Genomic DNA, 12,446 nt, shown 5'->3' on the forward strand with positions numbered 1-12,446 from the left:
TGAATCTTGCATAAATAGTTCACTTCAGTAGTTTATCTCAGTGTTCATCGAGTTACAACAAAATAACCTTCAGGTCAAAAAATTTTCTTCACTGCTGGAAACACAATCTAAATAGGGGCATACGGTACAATGGAAATGTCGGTCATTTCCTAAATGACAATTAAGGGTAAGGAGAAATGAAATGAGTAGAATCCAATGGATTCAGAAAGAATTCATGAGAGGAAAGAAATGTTGGACTGAGAGAGTGAAATAAAATTGGCAAGCTGAATATTTGCATCGATTTTGTTTTTACTTAAAATTTTTTATTTGGGAATGATTTTTCTCACTTGTTTGGATGAGGTTGAATCACAATGAATGAATATAAATCACTGAAAGATTTATAAAATTCTGACTCCAAATTCAGAAGAATATTTAATAATAATAATAATAATGCACAAAATGCAGCAATTTCTGAAAAATCATAAGCAAGTTAACAGGAAACATTTATTTTTTGACAAGCTGGTGATGGAGCAGAACAAATCGTTCAGTGATGTGCAAGGTCAACAATTCATTGGGCAACATTTCCTCAACATCAACTGAACACTTACATGTACACACATATCTGAAGTCATAGCCAGCTCCATAGGTCTCCATTAGCTATTCCAGAAAATTCTGTTCTGGTCCCATGAGTAATAAATAGAGGCTCACACTTTCACTTGTGTTCCTCCCAATAGCTCATCATTTTGTGAACACAACTCTGATGCAAACTGAATTTTTATTTCATTTGGAGTCTTTTTTTATGAGAAAGGACAAAGGTTTCCAAATGTCTGAAAGGTTGAAAATCAACCTTATTTTTTCAATAAATCCAAACGTACAGGTTGGAATTCGCCCATCATTATTGAATGAAGATCTACCGGGACCAATGCCTGAAGATGGCGCACAAAATCAGTGAACCGATGCAGACTTGAAAGGCCAACATGGCCTGTTTCCACTCCGTAAATGGTTATATGGTTATAGTTAAAAGTGAATGACAACTTTAACCACACCCCCACCCCACCCCCTTTACTTAATGATTATTTCTGTCTCAAGGGCAGTAAACCTTGAACAATTTTGTTCTTGGATATTATTCTCAAAATATCCAACATTAGTGATAAATCTACCATCCTTCAGAGCTATCCCTTTCTTAGATGGCAATTAAAATAACCACATGAAAAGTTGAATGTTCCTTTTCTTCCCAATCAAATCACAGCACCTCTTTTACATATAAAGGAAGGGAAATAAAAGATGTGTAAGTATTGGGCCAAAATGTATTGTCACAGTTGCCACTCTGTTCTGTTGAAGGTTGGCATCTCGTGCTGGAGCCAGGAGGTAATGCAATCCTGTGCCTGATATATGATGTAGGACTGGAAGCCACATTCATTTAAATCAGTAGTTTTCAAACTTTTTCTTTCCACTCACATACCACCTTAAATAATCCCCATTCCACAGGTGCTCTGTGATTAATAAAGGATTACTTATGATGGTATATGCTCTAGACCCAATTCTTACTGAAATATTTCGCATGAGAAAAATTGTCATTGGCCTATTGTCATAAGGTGGTATGTGAATGGAAAAAGAGGTTTGAAAACCACTGGTTTAAATTAAACATTCTTAACTTGGAGATTGTGAAGAAACAGTCAAATTCAATTTGAACATAGAATATTACAGCACAGAACAGGTCCTTCCGACCAATAAAACCTACTCCACACAAACTGACCCTTCCCTACCACAAACCTATAACCCTCTATTTTTATTTCACCCATAGGTCTATCCAAGAGTCTTTTAAATGTCCCTATTGTACTAGCCTTCACCACCACCCGAGCAATGCATTTCAGGCACCGTCCATTCTGTGTAGGAAACTTACTTTGAAGTTTCCCCCAAGTTCCCTCCACTCACCCACTCAGATGTCTTCTGGTACTTGCTGTTGTCACCGTGGGGAAAAGGTACTGGCTGTCCACCCTACGTATGCCTCACTTAATCTTATATAGTTAAAGTTCAGATTTACTGTCAGAATACATACATGACATCACAGACAACCCTGAGATTCATTTTCCTGTGGGCCAGGCAGAATTTCTGTACTCAAGAAAAGATACGCATGCATATACAAAAGAGAAATGTAAACAAAGAAAAAGTGACCGTGCAACACAGAAAATAAATATTCAATAATAAATAATGTGCAAAGTAAAAGTTCTGAAATGAGTCTCTGAGTGAGTTTGATGTTTTAAAGTCTGGTGGTGGAGGGGTAGCAACTGTTCCTGAACTTGTAGCATGTATGCCTCTTTCCTGATGGCATCAGTTAGAACAGAGCAGGTCCTGGGTGGTATGGATCCTTGATGATTGCTGCTGCTCTCCGGTGGCAGCATCCTTCTAAGTTTTCTCAATGGTGGGGAGAGTTTTGCCTGTGAAGCACGTGGCTATTTCCACTATCTTTTGCTGGGTTTTCACTCAGGTACTGGTCCCTTCATCCCTGGCAATTATGTAGATGGTCAGCACACTTTCCTAAGAAAGTGGAGGCACTGAGCTGCTTTCTTCACAATTACATTCATGTGTTGCATCCAGGAAAGCTCCTCTGAGATAGTGACTCCCAGGAATTAAAATTTGCTCACCCTCTTCAGCTCTGATCCCCCAATGATCAGTGAATCGTACACCTCTGGTTTTTCCCTCCCAAGTCCACAATTAGTTCCTTGGTTTTGGTGACAATGAGTGTGAGGTTTTTGACCTTATCCCAGAATTTCATCAGTTTAAAATGTTAATGGTTTCTCTTGCCACAGATTTATCCTAACCACCTGATTATTTCTGGAACTTTTTTTTAATTTCAGAATTCCAGCATCTGCTGTATTTATCTTTGGCTTACTCTTTACTGCATTTATCTAGATATTTGTATTTTTCTTTGCGTTAGTTGATCACTATGAAATTGCTTGTACAATGGTTCAGCAAATCCATTTCTTCCTCTGTTACATTTAGAATTACAATGCCGCTGCCTCCTGCATCCATGATGAACTTGTTAACTTTATCCACTTCGATGCCAACTTCTAGGCTATCCCCAATTTACAGCAACTCTCTTCCAATTCTCTAAACGCACAAACTCCCACAGTGAGCTTGACTCACCTCTTCCTCTCCTGTCTCCTGAAAGGATTCTACTTCTTTCTCTCAATTCCTGTCTCCACCGCATGTGCTCCCAGTATGAGGCCTTCCATTTCAGATGAGATTTTCAGATTTATTGTCAGAGTACAAACACGGCATCACATACAACCCTGAAGCCCGTTTTACATTGTGTCACACTAAATCGACCGCTCAATGTCCTGCGATAGGATTGGCATTTTTGCTGTTCACACTTGAAGACTTTTCACAAGCAAGGAGCCATCCCAGAGTTGGGTCTGTTCTACCTCAACCAGTGACATCATGATGCATTGAATGATTGTGGACATGCCCTAAATCCTGATCAATGTATTATGATCTTATATTCAAACAAAATTAATCATGCCTGATTATAACAATCAAGTTTTGTGCAGCACAGTATGAGCCCTTCAGCCCCTGTTGTTGATGTACTGACCTAAATAAACCTTTATAAGGGACTGTAGGAAAGTGCTAGCAATAAATAGCAATAGTGGACAATTTTTAAACAGCATTGGAAAGTTGGTAGTGCTAACGTGCACAATTCATACAGTGTGGGACAGTAGGTAGCACTATCATACACAATATACAAATACCTTGGAAAAATGTGATGGCAGACCTGCCCTCCGAGAATTCTGTATGGCAGAGAAAAGGCTGTTTGCACAGCTGCATGCACGGAGCACTCATGGAAGGTTTCTCTGCCACACGACATTCTGGGGAGTAAGGTTCGCCATTGCTTTTTCCCCCACAGTCTTTATAAATTGTGCACTATAGCATTATGAACTTTCCCACACTGTTTAAAAATTGTCCGCTATTGCCATTTATTTCCTCACTCTCTCTCTCTCTCTCTCTCTCTCTCCTGGTGCAACTTTTGCACTGAAAAGCTTATACTTCATTTTAATTTTGTTTTCCTTCACGTTCCCACACTCATGCAAAAACTTGGGGCATTTTTACCGCAGAATACAACTGCCCATTCTACACTTGCCTGATTGCAATGTCGGTATCTGCAGACGCCGGGGATTGTACTAGGGGTCAAGGCAGTCTATCCCCAGCGTGAGATGATGTCACTTCATGCAGGTGTTGAGAAGATTTTCATTTCACACTAGACCCTTTTTAGGCCGAATGGCCGTTAATTCCTGGGTCCACTTGCAGGTGTGAAAGCATCTTGAGATTCCTGTAGGCACGGCAGAATTACCACTAATTGGTAGTGCAAAAAAATAAACTGTACACAATGTACACATGTAAACAAAGAACTGTAAACAGATTAAAAACTGTGCAATACAGAGAGAACAAAAAGAAAAATCAATAAAGTGCACAAGTAAGAGTCCTTAAATTGATTGAGTTTGTCATTCAAGAGACTGATGGTGGAGTAGCAGCAGCTGTTCCTGAACCTGGTAGTGCGAGTCTTGTGGCACCTCTACCTCTTTCTTGATTGCAGCAGTGAGAACAGAGCGTGTGCTTGGTGGTGAGGGTCTTTGATGATTGCTGCTGCTCTCCGATGGCAGTGTTCCCTGTAGATGTATTCAATTGTGGGGAGGGTTTTCCCTGGGATGCTGTGAGCTTTGTCCACTACCTTTTGGACGGCTTTATGCTCAGGGGTATTGATGTTCCCATACAAGACTGTGATGCAGTCAGTCAGCACACTTTCCACCACACACCTGTAGAAATTTTCCAGGATTTCTGATGTCATACAAACCTCTGCAAACTCCTGAGGAAGCAGAGGCACTGACATGCTTTCTTCACGATACCATGGAGTCCTGGAAAGATTCTCTGAGACAGTGACTCTCAAAACCTTAAATTTGCTCTCCCTCTTCATCTTTGATTCACCAGTGATCAATGGATTGTACACCTCTGGCCTTCTTCTTCAGGAAAAAATGGCTTCCCCTCTACTACCATTAACTCAGTCCTCACCTGCATGTCCTCTGTTTCCTGCACATATGCCCTTGCCAGCCATAACAAAGGCAGGGTTCCCCTTGTCCTTACCTACAATTCAACCAGCATGACACATCCAGCATATTATTTTCCAACAACAGGATTCCACCACCAGAAACATCTTTCCCTCCCTTCTCTGCTTTTCACAGAGTTTGCACCCTCTGTAACTCTCTCAAAACTCACCCCTTTCCATCAATCGCCCCCTTGGCACCTACCCCCATGACCACAAGAAGTATCGCCCCCTCCTTGGTTCCTACCCCCATGACCACAAGAAGTACGACATTTGCACTTACACTTCTTCCTTCACCACTATTCGGTATCCCAAACAGTTCTTTCAAGTGATGCAACATTTTACTTGTGAATCTGTAGGGGCTATTTACTGCATCTGGTGCTCCCGATGCGGCCTCCTCTACATCGGCGAGACTGATTGGGAGATTATTTTGTTAAGCACCTTTGCTCTGTCTGCTGCAATAGCAAGGACCTCTCAGTGGCCAACCATTTTAATTCTACATATTATTGCCATACTGACATATCTGTCCATGGTCTCGCCAAATCAAGGGTACCTGCAAATTTGAGGAATAACATATCATATTCCATTTCAGCAGTCTCCAATCAGATGGTATTAACATCAACTTCTCCAATTTCGGTTAATTCCCCCCCCACCCCCCCAGACTGCTTTCTTCTAACTCATCACCCCCTTTGTTTTCTTTGCCACTCAGACCTATCTTTCTTATCCCTATCTCCGCTCCCTGATCCCTTCTCAGCTTCTTTCTCTTCTACCCTCCAACCTGTGTCCACCTCTTGCCTATTAAGCTATGCCCCTCTCCCTTTCCTCCCTCCCATTCCACATTCCTGATGAGGGACTTAGGCCCAAAACACTGATTGCCTTTTACTTCCTAAGAATGATATGTGACTTGTTGAGTTTTTCCAGCACTTTTTTGTTCACACTCAGCCCCAGCATTTGCAAATATTCTTATTTGACTTCAAATTTGCTGATGACATTGTAGGCTGAATTTACTGAAATGATGATTCAGAAATCCGCATGGAGATCAAGAATCTGGTTAAGTGGGACTAGAGCAACAATCTTGCTCTGAATGTCAACAAGACTAGAGTTCGTTGTGGATTTTGGTAAGGGGAGGCCAAGGGACCATGTGTCTGTCCGCATTGATGAGAACTGGGTGTCCAGGAACTCTTCTGGAGCCAGCATAAAGGCAACTATGAAGAAAGCTTCTACAGTCTGAGATCTGGCATCTCTTTTATTTTTTTGTGTACAGTGGAACCCCGTTATAATGTGATAGTTTCGGTCCAAAAATTGGCATTGCAAGAAAGTGGAGTCGCGCTAAATCGGGGTTTCAATAAATCGTTGTAGTTACAGTTGAAATTAAAACACAAATTAATTTTTAGTAAATCAACCATCCACGCTGCTCGTGGCAACCCCAAGTTCGTGGCAACCCCAAGTCCCCACTGATCGCTGTAACTCCAAGTCAGCCCAAAATCCCCACTGCTCACAGCAGCCCCAAGTACCTGCACCTGCTTCTGGCAATAACCCGACATCCAAGTCCAATAACTCATCACATTATTTCTGGATTTGCGGCAAATCGGGTCTCATTAAATGGGGATTCCACTGTATGCTCTGGAAAGTAAATTGATGGGTTGCATCACAACCTGGCTTGGTACTTGAGTGTTCAAGAATGCAGAAGGCTACAGAAAGTTGAAAATATAGCCAAATCCATCATGGGCTCTGACCTGCCTTCCATTGAAGACATTTATGTGAGACGCTGCCTCAAGAAGCATCATAAAGCACTCCTTTTACCCTGATCAAAACCTCTTCTCACTGCTACCTTCAGGAAGAAGGTACAGAATCCTGAAGACCAGCACTTTTAGGTTCAAGAACTGTTTCTTTCCAACAGCTCTCAGGTCTTGAATTTCCAAGTAGTTGCTACCCCAACTATAAACTACTCCAGCACCACAAAAATACATAAACATTTTTTTCTACTAATCTTAATTGTGAATTTATTATCCATCTTTTTATATTTATTATATATTTCTGTACTGTAATAATTTAATGTAAACTATTGGAGGTTTTTTTTTTGCAACAGAAGTACCTGTTTGGCTACAGCAAGAATTTTGGTGTATTTGAACATTTATATGTACTCTATTACTGGAGCGATGAAGTGGTATCATGACATTAAAAGAGCTGCCAAAAGAATTCTAACTTTGTTTAAAGCTTTAGGCAGGATTGGTGGACTTTTAAGCATTTAGTATGGGGAAGGTAAAATCAGATCTGTTGACAGGAGGAATATACCTTTAGTAAAATGGACTCCCATGCCAACTGTATAGCTGCAGAATTCCTCCAGTTACACAGAAACTTTGCAGATGAAACCATAAACCATCAAGCAGAACAAAAAAAAAATCCCTGCATCTAAGAAATCTATCCAGAGGATGTTAAGGCACAAACCTGCAACACCCCTATACCAAAAAACATCTGAATAGCACACATGCTCACCTTAAAGATCATATGATGATGGGCTTCCTCAATCCGAAATGAGTCCAGTAAGAATCCACAAATCCAATCACTTTGGATCTCCATGTATCCTGGAACAAATCCAATCACTTTGGATCTCCATGTATCCTTGATGTATTTTTCATCATTTAAGTAAGAGATTGCAAGGATGTCTATGTCATCGACCCCACAACAGATACACAAGCTTTGTGTGACTTTACAGGGGTCATGTTTCTGAAATACATGGCATTCTTTGGCAAGATGCAAGGCTAGGTCAGAGTCTCACTCCCTGTCAAGAGGGTTAGTGGTTCAAAAAGTCCAGTTGGGCATGTAATAAGTGGTCCCTTTCAGGATTGCTGGCCACAATATTCTCAATTTGGCCCACTGACCCCATCACAGAGAACAGAGATTACCAAGAGTTTTGGCCTGAAATAAATCAAAATCTTCAAGACTTCAAAGAAAACAACAAAATTCCTCCATTCTGATCTTTTGGAATAAATCAGTTATACTTTGGCAGGGAATAAATCTTTGACCTCATTGTGATACTTTCATATATGTGATAGAGGGTGAAATATCTGTGTGAGCCTCACTCCCAAAAGACCAGGGAACAAAAAGTATGACCACCAACTTAATTATAGTATTCCCTCAAATGAAGTGGAAGCAGTGAATTAAATGTCCACTTCTGGCAACTCCCATCTGGTGCAGAGTTTGATCTAAATATTGCATTTAAATCATGCTTTTGCAGGGCCTGAATCCAGTTAGTCGCAACTATACCGAGTGTAATGGATATATTTCAAGTTCAAGTTTATTTATCATCTGATTGTACCAGTACAACCTGACAAAACAGTGCTCTTCAGTCTTCCTCATCCATGTCGAAAATGGAGACAGCCTGGTTTGCAATCTACTTAGAAGATAATTTAAGATAAAGAACAATGAACAAGGGGAGATAAAGAATATAAACTAAAGAGAAAAATTGATTTATATTTTTGCAGTGACTTGCATAACAAAGAACTAACTCCAAGACAGTTTTCGATGGAGAGTTAATATTGTAATGACGGACACACAAGAATTATTTTGTGTGTAGAAAGCTCCTATAAATAGCAAATGCAAATAATTACATAATCTGCTTTAGTAATCAGAATGAAGAATAAATATTGGCTAGGATAATTGTTCTTTTTTGATGTTTTGTATGATTAAACAGCTCAATATCTCATCTGAAAGACTGCATTACCTTCTATTCATCAGGTTCTCAACATGGATAGGCAGGTTTAACATTGTGCTAGTCTCAAAAACGGAACTTGAGCATGAACCTTTGACTAAGAGGTTATGAGATGCATGCTAACATTGAACCACACCACTAGCAGTAAGAAGTATCCTCAGAAATAGAGGGTCAGATTGTGGCTGAATGCATGGGACCATGTGTGACCAGGAAAGAGGGGTGGAAGCACGAGTGGGTGTGCCAAGAGAGAGAGAGAGGAAGATGCAAGGGCTATGGGAAAGAGTATATGTGTTGGAGTCTCTGTGCTCGCGTTGTAATTGTATGCTGAGAAGTACATTCCCACGTACCCATATCAAACATAAATATGCAATTACTTTTCTGTCACCTTGATGCCACTCCCTCCTGTTCCATTGCATCAAGGTGTCGATGAAATTGTTTGATATCTGGAATGCAACAAAAAAACATTGAAAGAAATCATGAATAGGGAAATTTTATTCCTCAATCAGAAGTTCAGGACTTGGAATATCACGATGCTCATGTCTAGCCCCAATTGTGGCAGACCTCATGTCACTCCAGTAACATAGCTCGGGAATTTGGGCAATTTACATTGACAATGCTACCACATGATATGCCAACTCAAGGATCAAGACAAAAACAATGCGTTGTCAAGAATGGTCTCCATAATTCTCCTTGTGTGATAAATTATGATCCTCCAGCCCATTCTTATAAACACCATCAACGTTCTGAAGTCATAAACATGTATTCCTCAATTCTGCAAGTTAGAAATGAGACAGGGGATTTTTACTTTATCTTTGAAAAGGTCTGACCATCATTCCAGAGGTGACAAGCTGATTCTCCTGAACAATTGCCAGGGAGGAAAAAAGGTGTAATGCAAGGAGAGATTGATGAAGGACTCTAAAGGGCTAGTTTCCTGACAAAGGTTTGGATCATGTTCTCGTCATAAACCAAATAATTTTAAAAAAAACCAAACCCACCACTAGAACTTGATGTATTTTTCATCATTTAAATAAGAGATTGCAAGGATGTCTACGTCATCAACCCCACAACAGGTACCCAGCCTGATCTTGTGTCCTCTCCATCAATTTGGCCCCAAAACAACAGCAACAACAGATCTGAACATAACTGAAAATCAGTGGCAAAAGGATACATAAAGAGAGCTTCTAGACTGTGAACTTGACAACTGGCAAACAACAGAAAGCCCAAAGTGTACACAATATCCAAAATTGCACCTTGAAGAGACTTCTTACTTCTTTCAAGAAAGAATCAAGACTTCTTTCTTTGGCTTGGCTTCGCGGACGAAGATTTATGGAGGGGGTAAATGTCCACGTCAGCTGCAGGCTCGTTTGTGGCTGACAAGTCCGATGCGGGGCAGGCAGACACGGTTGCAGCGGTTGCAGGGGAAAATTGGTTGGTTGGGGTTGGGTGTTGGGTTTTTCCTCCTTTGCCTTTTGTCAGTGAGGTGTGCTCTGCGGTCTTCTTCAAAGGAGGTTGCTGCGCGCCAAACTGTGAGGCGCCAAGATGCACGGTTTGAGGCGATATCAGCCCACTGGCGGTGGTCAATGTGGCAGGCACCAAGAGATTTCTTTAGGCAGTCCTTGTACCTTTTCTTTGGTGCACCTCTGTCACGGTGGCCAGTGGAGAGCTCGCCATATAACACGATCTTGGGAAGGCGATGGTCTTCCATTCTGGAGACGTGACCCACCCAGCGCAGCTGGATCTTCAGCAGCGTGGACTCGATGCTGTCGACCTCTGCCATCTCGAGTACTTAGATGTTAGGGATGAAAGCGCTCCAATGAATGTTGAGGATGGAGCGGAGACAACGCTGGTGGAAGCGTTCTAGGAGCCGTAGGTGATGCCGGTAGAGGACCCATGATTCGGAGCCGAACAGGAGTGTGGGTATGACAACGGCTCTGTATACGCTAATCTTTGTGAGGTTTTTCAGTTGGTTGTTTTTCCAGACACTTTTGTGTAGTCTTCCAAAGGCGCTATTTGCCTTGGCGAGTCTGTTGTCTATCTTGTTGTCGATCCTTGCATCTGATGAAATGGTGCAGCCGAGATAGGTAAACTGGTTGACCGTTTTGAGTTTTGTGTGCCCGATGGAGATGTGGGGGGGCTGGTAGTCATGGTGGGGGGCTGGCTGATGGAGGACCTCAGTTTTCTTCAGGCTGACTTCCAGGCCAAACATTATGGCAGTTTCCGCAAAACAGGACATCAAGCGCTGAAGAGCTGGCTCTGAATGGGCAACTAAAGCGGCATCATCTGCAATGAGTAGTTCACGGACAAGTTTCTCTTGTGTCTTGGTGTGAGCTTGCAGGCGCCTCAGATTGAAGAGACTGCCATCCGTGCAGTACCGGATGTAAACAGCGTCTTCATTGTTGAGGTCTTTCATGGCTTGGTTCAGCATCATGCTGAAGAAGATTGAAAAGAGGGTTGGTGCGAGAACACAGCCTTGCTTCTCGCCATTGTTAATGGAGAAGGGTTCAGAGAGCTCATTGCTGTATCTGACCCGACCTTGTTGGTTTTCGTGCAGTTGGATAACCATGTTGAGGAACTTTGGGGGGCATCCGATGCGCTCTAGTATTTTCCAAAGCCCTTTCCTGCTCACGGTGTCGAAGGCTTTGGTGAGGTCAACAAAGGTGATGTAGAGTCCTTTGTTTTGTTCTCTGCACTTTTCTTGGAGCTGTCTGAGGGCAAAGACCATTTTGATGGCAAGACTATTTTGATGAAAATAACCAGGAAAATAACTTGGAGGAATTAAACCATAAATGCAAAACATTCCTGGATTGGAAGCTCAATCACATCATAAAAGTAAAAAAAAATATAGGCACCTGAAGTCGCAGATCAAACAGAGAACTAATGACCTAAAGATCATGTAAGGTGGGTGGGGGGGAGTGCACAAGAGGTAGAGAAATGGACTGACATTCAGGAAGCAAACAGATTCTTCAGCCCTGTCAAGGCCATCCAAGTTTCACAAACTTAAGGTCCCGAGGCAGCCAAGAGTGAATAGTGAATATGCATTTATCAAGGGCAGAAAGGCAGTCAGTGCCGACTTCAGAAGCACTTCAAAAGTCTCATCTGTAATTCTGAAATTTACTTTGACATCATCCCACAGCAATGTTCAATCTAGATCTGCTGCTACTCCTGACCAACAAGACATCAAAAAGATTGTATGTCAAGTCAAAACATAAGACTTTGAGGGTAAAGAAAACCAGTCTGCATGTAAACACTGCAAGTCAAGCTGCATCAGTGGTCAGTGTTTTAAATCAGAACCCTTCTATCCTTCTTCAAGGCCTTGAGAGGAGTTGAAGCATCCCTGATAAAGCTTGAGAATTAATTGTAAACTTAATTTAGACATACAGCATGCTAACAGTCCATTTTGGTCCACCAGTCCGTGCTGCCCGATTTACACCCCATTAACCTATACCCCAGTAGGTTTCTAACAGTGGGAGGAAACCGGACCACCTGGGGAAAACCCACTCAGACACAGGGAGAACGTACAAACACCTTATAGACAGCTCAGGATTCGAACCCCAGTCCAAATTGCTGCTGCTGTAAAGGCATTGCACTAATCACTTTGCCACCATGCCTCCCATGAACTGCAGTAACAAATGCACAACTTTGTCTCCCACCTCTAGAGAA

At 41.8% G+C, this 12,446-nt stretch overlaps 1 protein-coding gene across 7 annotated transcripts in view; it reads right to left on the bottom strand.

The window, feature by feature from the left end:
* The window catches only part of LOC138761669 (disco-interacting protein 2 homolog A-like), a 294,820-nt gene that overhangs the window by 123,475 nt on the left and 158,899 nt on the right, over positions 1–12,446 (bottom strand). The window contains exons 1-2 of one of the 7 annotated variants that reach the window (XM_069934208.1): positions 12,312–12,405; positions 9,161–9,229 (exon numbers count right to left, since the gene is read on the bottom strand). The exons of 5 other annotated variants lie outside the window; for them this stretch is intronic. The gene's annotated coding sequence lies outside the window, so the exon portion shown is untranslated. Of the gene's footprint in view, positions 1–7,570; positions 8,322–9,160; positions 9,230–12,311; positions 12,406–12,446 lie in introns of those variants that run through there. One more of the 7 variants, XM_069934206.1, reaches the window with a different exon arrangement.

This window comes from Narcine bancroftii, chromosome 4 (genome assembly GCF_036971445.1).
Source record: "Narcine bancroftii isolate sNarBan1 chromosome 4, sNarBan1.hap1, whole genome shotgun sequence".
NCBI lineage: Eukaryota > Metazoa > Chordata > Chondrichthyes > Torpediniformes > Narcinidae > Narcine > Narcine bancroftii.